This window comes from Camelus bactrianus, chromosome 8, assembly GCF_048773025.1.
Source record: "Camelus bactrianus isolate YW-2024 breed Bactrian camel chromosome 8, ASM4877302v1, whole genome shotgun sequence".
NCBI classification, from domain to species: Eukaryota; Metazoa; Chordata; class Mammalia; order Artiodactyla; family Camelidae; genus Camelus; species Camelus bactrianus.
In genome coordinates this window covers 67,570,369-67,582,920 of record NC_133546.1, presented here as the reverse complement: position 1 = coordinate 67,582,920, position 12,552 = coordinate 67,570,369, and the positions used below count along the sequence as shown (strand labels likewise).

Here is a 12,552-nt window from a genome sequence, read left to right as displayed (position 1 = left end):
GGCAACAGTGCAGAGACAGATTTTTTTCTTGAGATAGTCTGCTATTTCCAAGAGTCCTCTAAAATTCTCAGTCTACATAAGATTTGTACTAATTCCTTCAGAAAGTCTCCCTAAACATCCAAGACAGTTTGTTCTTTCTGTGATAAAATGAGAAATCTTTAAATTCTCCTTTATAAAGCCTTCCTGGAAAGCCCCAGTAATGACTCTGCCATCTCTCAATGTTGAGAACTTAACAGATCTTCAACTAATCATGTGCTCTCAGGAGCAAATCCAACTTTTGGGGTGCTGAAAGCTTATACATTTGGGAGAGAGCACTTTAAGGGAAAGAATACAAAATTATGAACACAGAAGGAGGCACAGGACCTTGGAGGCAAATGAGGTGCCATGAGATTTATGTTTCATTAATCTTTGAGGCAAATCAGGCCCCATGATGTAGCTTAAGGACACTGGATCCTTTATTCACTTACATTTACCATAATAGGATATGGATTGGCACGATCTGTGTTATACCAAAGCTGTAGCTGAAATTGCAAAGCAAAGGGTGATGGATCATACATATCCTAAATCCTAAACAGAGTTTCTAGACACATCCAAGGAGATTTACTAAGAGGTAGCCAAGGTGGTCTGTTGACCACTTTCTTTCGCATCTGTAACTAGCCTTTGTAAGGCAAGGCTAGAGATTTACCATGAAGGTTTTGAATGAAATTTATAGGACTAGAGAGTTCTGTCGGCTTTTTCACTCATCAATCCAAGTTGGAGGGTAATCCAAAAGACTGGAGAGACAGGTGTCTTCTATCCTGGCTGGACGTTTGCTAACCCACAGATATTCAAATATCTGGTCTATGCTGTTCCTGTAGCTGAGCATGAAAGGCTTCTTAGGAGAAGCCCATGTGTGTTCTCAGGAATCAGAGGCATAAATGCAGAAAGAGGTTACTCGGAGTCATCCACAACGTCAACAAGTAAAGAAGCTGCATCATCACCGACCCCATCACTGTTGGCATGAGTATGTGAGTTTTGGTGGCTCAAGTAGACTAGACTTTTTAATGCCTGAAAATAAAACTTTTCAGTTTCTCCAAATGCAAGAAAAGGTGATCTGACAGTATATGACCTGAAGGTCATAGTGGGAGAAAGATACAGTTCTTTCTTGTTTATGCTTCTACGGAGTTCACGCCATTTTCAATAAAAGAGTTACGCTTACTTAGAAATCATGTATTTCTAAGTCATCTTACAATAAATATGCAGACTCCTTGGAGAGACTTAGGGTTATGCTTGTTTATGTTTCCTGGACCACTTGAGGCAATACTTTTAATATCGTATGTGTTCCCTAAATTGGTTGATTGATCACTTACCTATAAACTCTGTTCATTGTCAGTTCAACATTAAGGGACAATTTTCAGGACACACAGCTGATTTTTTTTCATTTTGTATTACTTTGCTAAAATGAAGATTCTTTCACAATTCTGTAAAATACGATTTCTTAACTTCAGGTTTTCAGTATGAGAAGGGGAGTGAAATGATTCTCTCAGCAGGAAATAGAACATTACATTCAATGTACTGAAAAACCTGTTTTATAGAATGAATGCATGCTCTTTACTTTAGAGTTATCCAAGTTCAAATCCTAGGCTTATCCATCTTGTTTATTTGACTTTTGTTCTTTCTAGTTAAAGCAAAATGGTGATCTTTCAATTATTATAAATATGCATATATGAATTATTAAAATACATATGCATTATTTGAGTTAACACTCCAGAATGTAAACTTTGGGTTGAGTAGATAATTGAATAAATTTTTTTAAGTTAGAAATTATTGAACTACTGTTGCTAATTATTGGATAGGAAGGCTCAAAGGTAAATAAAATGATATTTTAACTCCCTTTGTGCAATACAGAGAAGACAGACAGAGAGAGATTATTTTTTATGTCAATTTCTGTACTCTTAATCTCCAGAATTTTTTTTTAACATTTTATTGGTTATAGTCATTTTACAATGTTGTGTCAAATTCCAATGTAGAGCACAATTTGTCAGTTATACATGAGCATACATATATTCATTGTCACATTTTTTTTTTCGCTGTGAGCTACCACAAGATCTTGTATATATTTCCCTGTGCTATACAGTATAATCTTGTTTACCCATTCTACATATGCCTGTCACTATCTACAAATTTTGAAATCCCAGTCTGTCCCTTCCCACCCCCCACCCCCTTGGCAACCACAAGTTTATATTCTATATCTATGAGTCTGTTTCTGTTTTGTATTTATGTTCTCCTTTTTTTTAGATTCTGCATATAAGTGATCTCATATGGTATTTTTCTTTCTCTTTCTGGCTTATTTCACTTAGAATGACATTTTCGAGGAACATCCATGTTGCTACAAATGGCGTTATGTTGTCAGTTTTTATAGCTGAATAGTATTTCATTGTATAAATATACCACTTCTTCTTTATCCAGTTATCTATTGATGGACATTTAGGATGTCTCCATGTCTTGGCTATTGTAAATAGTGCTGCTATGAACATTGGGGTGCAGGTGTCTTTTTGAAGTAGGGTTCCTTCTGGATATATGCCCAGGAGCAGGATTCCTGGGTCATATGGTAAGTCTATTCCTAGTCTTTTGAGGAATCTCCATACTGTTTTCCACAGTGGCTGCACCAAACTGCCTTCCCACCAGCAGTGTCGGAGGGTTCCCTTTTCTCCACAACCTCTCCAGCATTTGTCATTTGTGAACTTTTGAATGATGGCCATTCTGACTGGTGTGAGGTGATACCTCATCGTAGTTTTGATTTGCATTTCTCTGATAATTAGTGATACTGAGCTTTCTTTCATGTGCCTATTGATCGTTTGTATGTCTTCCTTGTAGAATTGCTTGTTTAGGTCTTCTGCCCATTTTTGGATTGGGTTGTTTGTTTTTTTTCTTATTATGTCGTATGAGCTGCTCATATGTTCTGGAGATCAAGCCTTTGTTGGTTTCATTGTTTGCAAAAATCTTCTCCCATTCTGTAGGTTGTCTTTTTGCTTTACTTATGGTTTCCTTTGCTGTGCAGAAGCTTGTAAGTTTCATTAGGTCCCATTTGTTTATTCATGCTTTTATTTCTATTGCTTGGGTAGACTGCCCTAGGAGAGCATTTTTGAGATGTATGTCAGATAATGTTTTGCCTATATTTTCCTCTAGGAGGTTTATTGTATCTTGTCTTATGTTTAAGTCTTTGATCCATTTTGAGTTTATTTTTGTGTATGGTATAAGGGGGTGTTCTAGCTTCACTGATTTACATGCTGCTGTCCAGTTTTCCCAACACCATTTGGTGAAGAGACTGTATATTCTTGCCTCCTTTGTCGAAGGTGAGTTGGCCAAAAGTTTGTGGGTTCATTTCTGGGCTCTCTATTCTGTTCCATTGGTCTATATGTCTGTTTTTGTACCAATACCATGCTGTCTTGATGACTGTAGCTCTATAGTATTGCCTGAAGTCTGGGAGAGTTATTCCTCCAGCCTCTTTCTTTCTCTTCAATTGCTTTGGCAATTCTAGGTCTTTTGTGGTTCCATATAAATTTTTATTATGATTTGTTCTAGTTCTGTGAAATATGTCCTGGGTAATTTGATAGGGATTGCATTAAATCTGTAGATTGCCTTGGGCAGTGTGACCATTTTAACAATATTGATTCTTCCAATCCAGGAGCATGGGATATCTTTCCTTTTTTTTTGACATCTCCAGAATTTTTATGTTTGATTCTGTTTTTATAGTTTCTATCTCTTCATTAATATTCTCTATTTTGAGACATTGTCATCATGCCTTCCTTTTCCTTCTTTCAGTATAATTTTTAGTTTTTCTAACATGTTCATAATAGCTACTTTGATATCTGTCAGATATTTTTGACATCTGGGTCTTCTCAAAGGCAATTCCTTGCTTTTTCTCCCTGGGTGTGGGTTATGCTATCCTGTTTATTTGTATGTCTCAACTTTTTCTTGGCTGAAAACTGGACATTTTGGATAAACTAATGTAACAACTCTGGATAATGATTTCCCCTCCCCACTTCCTCTTTAAGCCTTGCTTGCTTGCTTGTTTAATGACTTGGCTGCAGTATTTCATAGAAGTCTATCTCCTTTGCAGTGTGTAGCCTCTGACTTGCTCCTCAAGTTCATGGTCACCCTGGCATGGCTGTAGCTCGAGCAGGGCTCTCTTTGTCTCTTCCCCTGATCTGTCAAGCTGTTTGCCTCTGTAGGTACCACAGCCAGGTGTTAGCTTCCCCTATTTGCTAGTTGATTTCTCTGTTGTTTTCAACAATGCTCTGGGCAAAAACCAATCTACAGTCTTACCAATTAAATTTGGGTTCCTTTGCTTGATGCCAGTCTTTGAGGTTTGTTCCAACCCCTAGGGGCTCTCCTGTCCCTGATTTTCTCTGGTGAATGTGTGGCTGGTCTACATCTTAGCTTGTTACACTCAGGAAGCTACCAGCTTCCTCTCAATTATTTATCACCAGAATTTCACTTACAAGGGTGCCCTTAGGTTTGACCTTTCCCACACTGTTTGAAAGTCAAGGAGATCTTCAGACCTCCCTGTTTTATGGTCTGTCTCTGTCCCTGGTGAAACTTCTGTGCCACTTAGGAGCCAGAGATAAAGACAGTGGACCACTTCTCTGAGAGTGACATCCCTGCATTACGAGGAGGATGCTGGGTGAGGGCAGTGCCATGGATCTTTGTGTCTTCTAGGCTGGAATCTCTGTCCTACAAGAGAGCAGGAGTCAGTGCTTAGGGCCTGATGCTATTTGACTCCCATACTGGGGTTGAGGTTTCCACTCTGTGGGAAAAGAGCCCCAGAAAAGATCTTCAGCTGCTGTTGCCTGGAATGGGTCTTCTGTGACAAGAAGCTTGTGGGGGAGGTGAGGATGAGAAATTTGGTGGCCTCCCCCTCCTGGGTACATACTGTGATTCTTGACTGTGTTACCAGTGATTATGTCCTTGTCTCATTGCAGAAAGACTTCAGAGACAAGACACAAAGGTTGAGAAAGTAAAGTGGGGATTTATTAAGGGATGGATGGTGCACTCTCAGGGGGGGACTGGGCAGGCTCAGGTGAGCAGCTGCCCCGAGTTCCTTTGGCAAGTTGGTTACATAGGGTGTAAAATGAATGGGCAGAATATTCACTGGGGAGGGAAGGCTTTGGGGTTGTATTCTCTGATTTTCATCCCAGCTCCACCTTCCCGAGAAGAAGAGAGTTTTTTGTCCTTATTTAGTCTGGATAGGAAGTGTCATGGTGTTGGTGCGTGACGGGTGCTTCTAATCTGCAAGGCTGATTTTATTGAAATGAGGGCATAATGAGCAAAAGGTTACATTTGGACAATGGAGATCCCTGCCTTTTTGCACCTTTCTTTGTCAGCCTCCAGGACACTTGTCATCCCAAAATGTATGACTGCTTATCAGTCCAGAGGTTTCTGTTTTTCTCTGTCTGCCCAAGGACCCCTGTTGTTTACATGATGTATGGTTTCCTGCATTTGGTCCATGCCCCTCCTTTTAGCCCAATTCTTGCCATTTGGCCCAGGTCCCTCTTTATCTGCTCATATCTAGCTGTCTGCCTGCTCTAACAACTGGGAGCTGTGGACAGCGGGAGCCCCAGCTTCTTGGATCCACCCATTCGGAACAAAGCTTCCATCACAGTGAGCTGGGTTGTGGCTCAAATACCACACATTCTCACTATCCTTGCTGAGATTTAGTAGATTCCTTTTCATAGCTGTACCTTCATTTGCTGCGTTCCTAAAGGGTAATTTCCAGTTATCTAGACAGACGGATTGACTGATTGATATTTTTACCAGATATGGTTGTTTCACTGGGGAAAGAAACCACGGAACTCCTCACCTTGTTAACTTATAAATATTTTATATTTTAATGTTTACATTGATAAGGGCTTAAAGCATTAATGGAGTTTTAATTTTATTTTCAGGAATAGTGTGCAAAATTAATAAAGCATTTAATAAACATGTATCATGATAGGAGAAACGGAGTATAGCAGTCCCTTGCTATTGAAGAATTACTGTTAGACTATGAAAGATCCTTTTATAATTATAACATAATTTGATGAGCTTCAGGAGATTAGACTACTGTTAATGAATTTCTAATAAAAGAATTAAAAAGCAAAAGTGACTAAATAATTTGTTTTTATTTTACAAAGCTTTAAGATCTGAAAGAGTGAAGTGTATTTTACAGCAATTCTTTACTTGTCTTTGACAGAAATATGTCCAATCACAAATAAAATCCAGCTGCCCTGGAAACCATCAGTCAGCACCAGTATTTGAGAAGGGACCATTCATAACTAAGCATGGATTGAATCACTTGAAGAGCAAAACAAAACAAAAGAAAGTATCTATACATTTTATCAGATTAGACCTAGGGAAATAGCAAAATAAGACTCCCTTTTAGCAGTAATATATCTAAGTCTTTTATGTTAATATATTCCACAGGAGCTCAGAGATAGACAATTTGCCAAAAAGTCAGCGTGTTCTCTAAGATATTTGAAAGCAAATACATAACATCTGAGATTTTAAATAAAAGGCTTGCAACATAATGTGGTAAATTGTGGATACTTTGTGTGGTTTGCTTCTCAAATATTACATTTTCAAGCTGTGTTAATTTCTGAAACTCCAGTTTATGGCCAGTGAAGGGACTGACACAGATACACACACACACACACACACACACACACACACACACACACACACACACATATACATATACACACACACACACATCTGAGAGAGGCAAGAACTGACTGATACATTTAGACACCTTCTCTAAGATTTTCTTTCTCTGTATGTGTGTGTGTGTATGTGTGTGTGTGTGTATGTGTTGCATTTCCACTACAATTTGTCTATATGTCTAGCTGGGGATTTCTCCTTATTCATCATGCTTCAGTTTATGTGTCTTTCTTTAATTTGAACATAAAAGTCTTTCATTAACATTCTGGAAAATTCTTATCCATTCCTTCTAATTTCCCCACTCTTCTCTAATTGCATTCCTTCTCAAGTTGAACATTTTGATTCTAGTATCTGTATCTCTTGTTTCTGTTTTTTTGTATCCTTTTTCTACTCCATGCTTCATCTTGAGTGATCTTCTCAGGTATATATTGTAGTTCATTTGTGCTTTTTCATCTGAGACTAATTTGCTCTTTAACTCAACCCAGAGAGTTTTTAACTTAAAAATTTTATTTTTTATTTCCAGGTGCATTTAGTTCTTTTTCAAATCTGCCATTTCTTTCTCATTTATCTTACTGATGGTCATTAGTCTCATTTTTCTCTCTTGTTATATTATCTTAAGGTATGAATTCTCCTGATATAGCCTGCCTTGGTTCTGAAATTCATCAGATTGTTGTTTAGTTTCTAACTTTAGGATTTGGGGGCTTGTATTTGAGTTTACCAAGACTGTAAATGAAAATATTTCAATCATTAATAACTTCAAACAAACAAACAAAATAAAACAACAACAAAGTAACTGACTAGCAAAAGGGATTGTCTTTCCCTAAACTCTAAATCATTCATCTTTCTAACATACTGGATCTTTTTTCTTCCTTCCTTCCTTCCTTCCTTCCTTTCTTTCTTTCTTTTTATTTCTTTCTTTTTCTTTCTTTCTTTCTTTCTATTGAAGTATAGTCAGTTTACAATTTTGTGTCAATTCCAGTGTAAGGAATAATAGTTCAGTCATGCATATACATATATATATTCCTTTTCATATTCTTTTCATTATAGGTTACTATAAGATGTTGAATATATTTCCCTGTGCTATATAGCAGAACCTTATTGTTTATCTATTTTATATATAGTAGTTAGTATTTGCAAATCTAGCCTTTGAAAATGTGGTGAAAGCAATAGCTCTTTTCTATGCAGATATACAGTCCAATAAAAAGAAAAGATTTCAGGAGATTTTAGGAACTACAGAAGAAACATTAAAACATTTTGCCTATTATATCTTGATATCTGTGGTTAGGGAAGTTGCTTCTAAGGGAGGAATTAAACTATGCCTTAAATATTTCATAATACACTCAAAAATAGGGGTAATTTTCAGATGATTTATAATTTGCTAAGACATAAAACTAAGGTGTAGAATTTAAAAGCGATCCCAAATATCAAAGGTCAGAAGCAAAGATAAGTGAACTTATTTTTAAGTCCTAAACCTGGCTCATTACAAAATTCATCTTCAATTTGTATTAGTGATATGACCTTGGAGCTTTCATGGTAAAAAACTAATAATAAGATTAGTAAAATGAAGAGATATTTTCCAGAACTTTTACCCTTTCTCTTTCTACATCTATTTGCCCATTCATACACTGTAAATATTTTTAGTTACTGCTCTTACATGGAAGGCATTAAATAACAAATCATAAGATTCTCTGCTAGGACTAAGTACAAGACACAGAAAGGGTAAGAGGCAATTACAATCATGAAAATAATAAAATAATTAACACTTAACTGATTTCTAAGTTCTGTTCTAAGGTCTCTGTATGCATTATATCAGTTAACCCACTAAAACGAACCTAAGATATATCCTCTTATGTGTTACAGATGAGAAATCCAAGGACAGAGAGGTTAATTTGCCCATGGAAACTAAATGGTAGACACTGGTTTAGACTCAGGCAGGGTAACCTGGGAGGTGGTTTTATGGAAGGTTTTCTGTAGGAAGTAACATGATAACTGAACCTTGAAGAAGGCATAAAATTTAGTGCAAACTGGGATGGGGGAAGAATGTTCTAAGAATAAAGATACATGCACCCCAATGTTCATAGCAGTACTATATACAATAGCCAAGACATGGAAGCAACCCAAAAGTTCACTGACAGATGACTGGTTAAAGAAGTTGTGGTATATTTATACAGTGGAATACTGCTCAGCCATAAAAAGTAATAAAATAATGCCATTTGCAGCAACATGGATGGACCTAGAGACCATCATTTTAAGTGAAGTAAGCCAGAAAGAGAAAGAAAAATACCATGTGATATCACTCATATATGGAATGTAAAAAAAGAAAGAAAGGAAAAAAGAGGACACTAATGAACTAATCTATAAAACAGAAACAGACTTACAGACACAGTAAACAACCTTATAGGTTACTAGGAGAAGGGACAAATTTGGGAGTTTGAGATTTGCAAATGTTGACTACTATACATAAAAACAGATTAAAAAAACAAATTTCTTGTGTATTAGCACAGGGAACTATATTTAATATCTTGTAATGAAAAAGAATATGAAGACGAATATATGTATATATGTGCATAACTGAGACATTGTGCTGTATACTAGAGACTGCTACATTGTAACTGACTGTACTTCAATTTGAAAAAAAAAAGAAGCACGTGATTGTTCTCACCTAGAGGTGAGAAAAAACATGGTATACTTGGAGATTTTAAAGTGGTTCAGTCTGGCTTGTCAAGACACGCAAGGCTAGGGACACCAAGGGGAAGATGCTGAAGAGCAAGAGGGCAACATGAAAGAAATCTTTGGCCTTGATAAGGGGTTACTTTAAGTGCAACATAGAATCATGCATAGGTTTTAAGTTGGGACATGACATAATCAGAGGGTAGGTAATAGATCAGAGGAAAGCCAGATCAATTTAGATGTCACTGCCACAATCCAAGTGAGAGACAGTACTGATTTAAACCTAGGTAGTCACTGTGATAGTGGAAAAAACTGGACAGATTGGAAAATAAACGAATAGAAGGTGAATTGGATGAGACACAATTTCGTGGACATTGGAGGAGATGAGTACATAGTTGTGGGTACTACTCAGTTTTCTAGCTTGACTAACCAGGAAAATTGTGGCGTCATTAAAAAGGACCTGTAAGGAATATGATGATTTTACCTGCATTATAAACATTCTCACTTAGGTGACTGGTCAATGCAGGGAGAGTTATGCAGTAAGGATTTTGAAATTAAAGAGACTGGAACTTGAAATGTTGATGGGGACTCTGCAAACCAGACACAGCAGAGTGGGTGCGACTGCAAAAAAAGAGGCTTGGAATGAGATGCAAATTACATCTAGGACAAGTACATGGAACAAAGCATTTTGAAGGACAAAGGGGGAGGAAAACTTTGAAAAAGAGCTGATAGAGAATGAGGTAGCCTAAAAAAAAAAAAAAAGAGTAAAAACAGAATACTGAAAAAGCAAATTACAAACTTGTTACTGGCATTGTAACAAATGTAACAACTAAAAGGAACAAACTTAGAAGAGTTCTAACTTTCCCTTTTTATTTATTATAGAAACTAGTAGGGTATTAAATATTGCTCCAAGCTTCAAAATAAAATCTAAACCTGCTACCTAAATTGGTACTGGCAGACAAGCTTAGGGAATATGCTAAACCAACCAATGCATTGCTTTATTTCTTTATGTGAAAAAAAAATTTCCCATGAAAAAAAGAAAATAGAAGCAAGCAAGTACGATCCTTGAGAGAAAGAAGCCATATTCACCTGTTAGAAAGGAGGTAGATGCAGAGGATCCTCTTTAAAGTCATATCACTGTGGGAATGATCTGAGTGAAAACGCAAACTAAAGATAAAGACACAATTAAGTACTGCCTCAAAAAAATCAGAAAAAGCCTCAAAGCATTAGGGATAGTTGCTCTTGTTTTGATTTAAAAAAAAAAAAAAAAAAGTTGTTGTGAGACAGGAAGAGGGCAGGGCACAGCCATTCAAGGACTAACACAGCAATTAACATCAAAATGGTGGAAGATTCAACCCCCAGTAGGCCTTGAGGCTCCGGACGTGGGAGATTTGACTTCTAGCAGATCTTGAGCTTCATTATACACTCATTGTAATATATTAACATGGTGAATAACATGCCCACAGGCCCATGACAGTCCCAAGGCGAGCCACAAAGGGTCAAAGAGTGGGAAATGGCCAACTTCCTGGGAATTCCAGCCCCTTCCCCAGGCTACTTAGACTGCTCCTTCCACTTATTAGCATATGAAGCCACTGAGCCCATAAAAACTGGCAACACAGTGCCTCTCTGCCACCATCCCCTCTTTCTCTCCCTCTTCGGAGATGACCCACACTCTGTCTATAGAGTGTGTACCTACTTTTAATCTGAGCACCCAATCCCACACCTCATAGCCTTTCTCTCGCCTTTCAGTGTACCTCTCTGGATAAATCTACCTTTACTCAATTGTGGCTAGCTCTTGAATTCTTCCCTGCGCGAAGCAAAGGACCCACACTTGGCGGGGCACGTCCCAGGGGCTCAGTTGAATGAAGCCTAGGACATGACCCTCCTCACACCCCACATCCATTTTTCCTGCATCAGTTGGTATCTAAATTTGATCATTATTTACTAAAAGTTCAGTTAACATAGCTATAAATTTTAACTTCATACATGATCTTTCACTTTTAGAAAGATGATATTAAAAATCAAGTAAATAACAACTATTTGACATTTCCTTGAAAAGGGAAACCAGTATCTCCTAGTGTCTCTTTACTTTTTCACATGTTGACAAATTTTTCCACATAAATAATATTCACACACTTGTTCCTGCATTGCCAAAATAAGCAACCAATTTGCTAACTTGGGATATCAATATTTTAATAATGAAGACCTGACAAACTGCTATAATTTATCATAGCCACTAATATAGCAAAAAAAGTATTTTAAAATTTAGAACTGTATAAATCTCTAAAACTAACATACGAATTTAATTAAATTATAGTTATAATACCAACAGTTTTTAAGGAAGAGTCAAAGCTAAGAGAAGTATGTAATTGAAAAAGGCTGCTTTGATCAACTTACATGTTCCTAAAAGGCAGAACATATTGAAAACAGAAATGCTTTTGTTGGATTTGGCAGTGGTAATCTTGCCAGTGTTGACTGAAATGAACCCTCAGCCTAAAAGTTGAAAGTTCTGCTTTATTTGGCGGGAGGACTCGAGCCGGGATGACAGCCTCTCAGATCACTCTGAGGAACTGCTCAGAAGAGGCAGAGGATGAGCCAGGATATATAGGAGATTTACAACAAAGACCAGGTAGTTGGAATAATAAAAGATTACTTGTTATCTAAAGAAAACCAGGCATCTCAAGTTAAAGAATTTACTGCTTTTCTATGTTTGGGAGGAAGCAAACATTTGGGCTCATTGAATTCATTCCTTTGACAAGCACCTAGCTATCTAGGGTGAGTATCCTGTCCTTTCTTATTCTGAGTCCCCTCAGGGTGCACCACTGTGAGTGGCTGCAGAGGCCTGGCTGCAGGCCTGTCCTCACTGGGGGGGTGGCGGCAGCCGCTGATGACTTGATGGTTTCAGCATTCTTTGTTTACTGATATGGTTTGCAGTGTTTTTCGTTCACACCAGAGATGATTGTTGACCTCGACAAAAGCAGTGGTAGGAGAAGGATTCGAATTTCAGAAGTTTGAATGAGTGGAGTTGAAATGGACTTATTGCGAATGGTTATCACGTTTGAGATGTTTGCTTATGTAAAGGAAGTAGAAGAGGAGCTATGCAAGGAATTTTAAAGATAGACTTCCTAAAGCATGTTTGTAAGGTAAGGGATACAATACCAGTGATTCAGATGAAATTCTCACTTGTGTTGCAGAAAATGTTTT

The 12,552-nt window shown here is 37.4% G+C and overlaps 1 long non-coding RNA gene across 2 annotated transcripts in view; it reads right to left on the bottom strand.

The window, feature by feature from the left end:
• Window positions 1–12,552, bottom strand: part of LOC123613622 (uncharacterized) — a 520,235-nt gene that overhangs the window by 129,647 nt on the left and 378,036 nt on the right. The gene's annotated exons all lie outside the window — the stretch shown is intronic.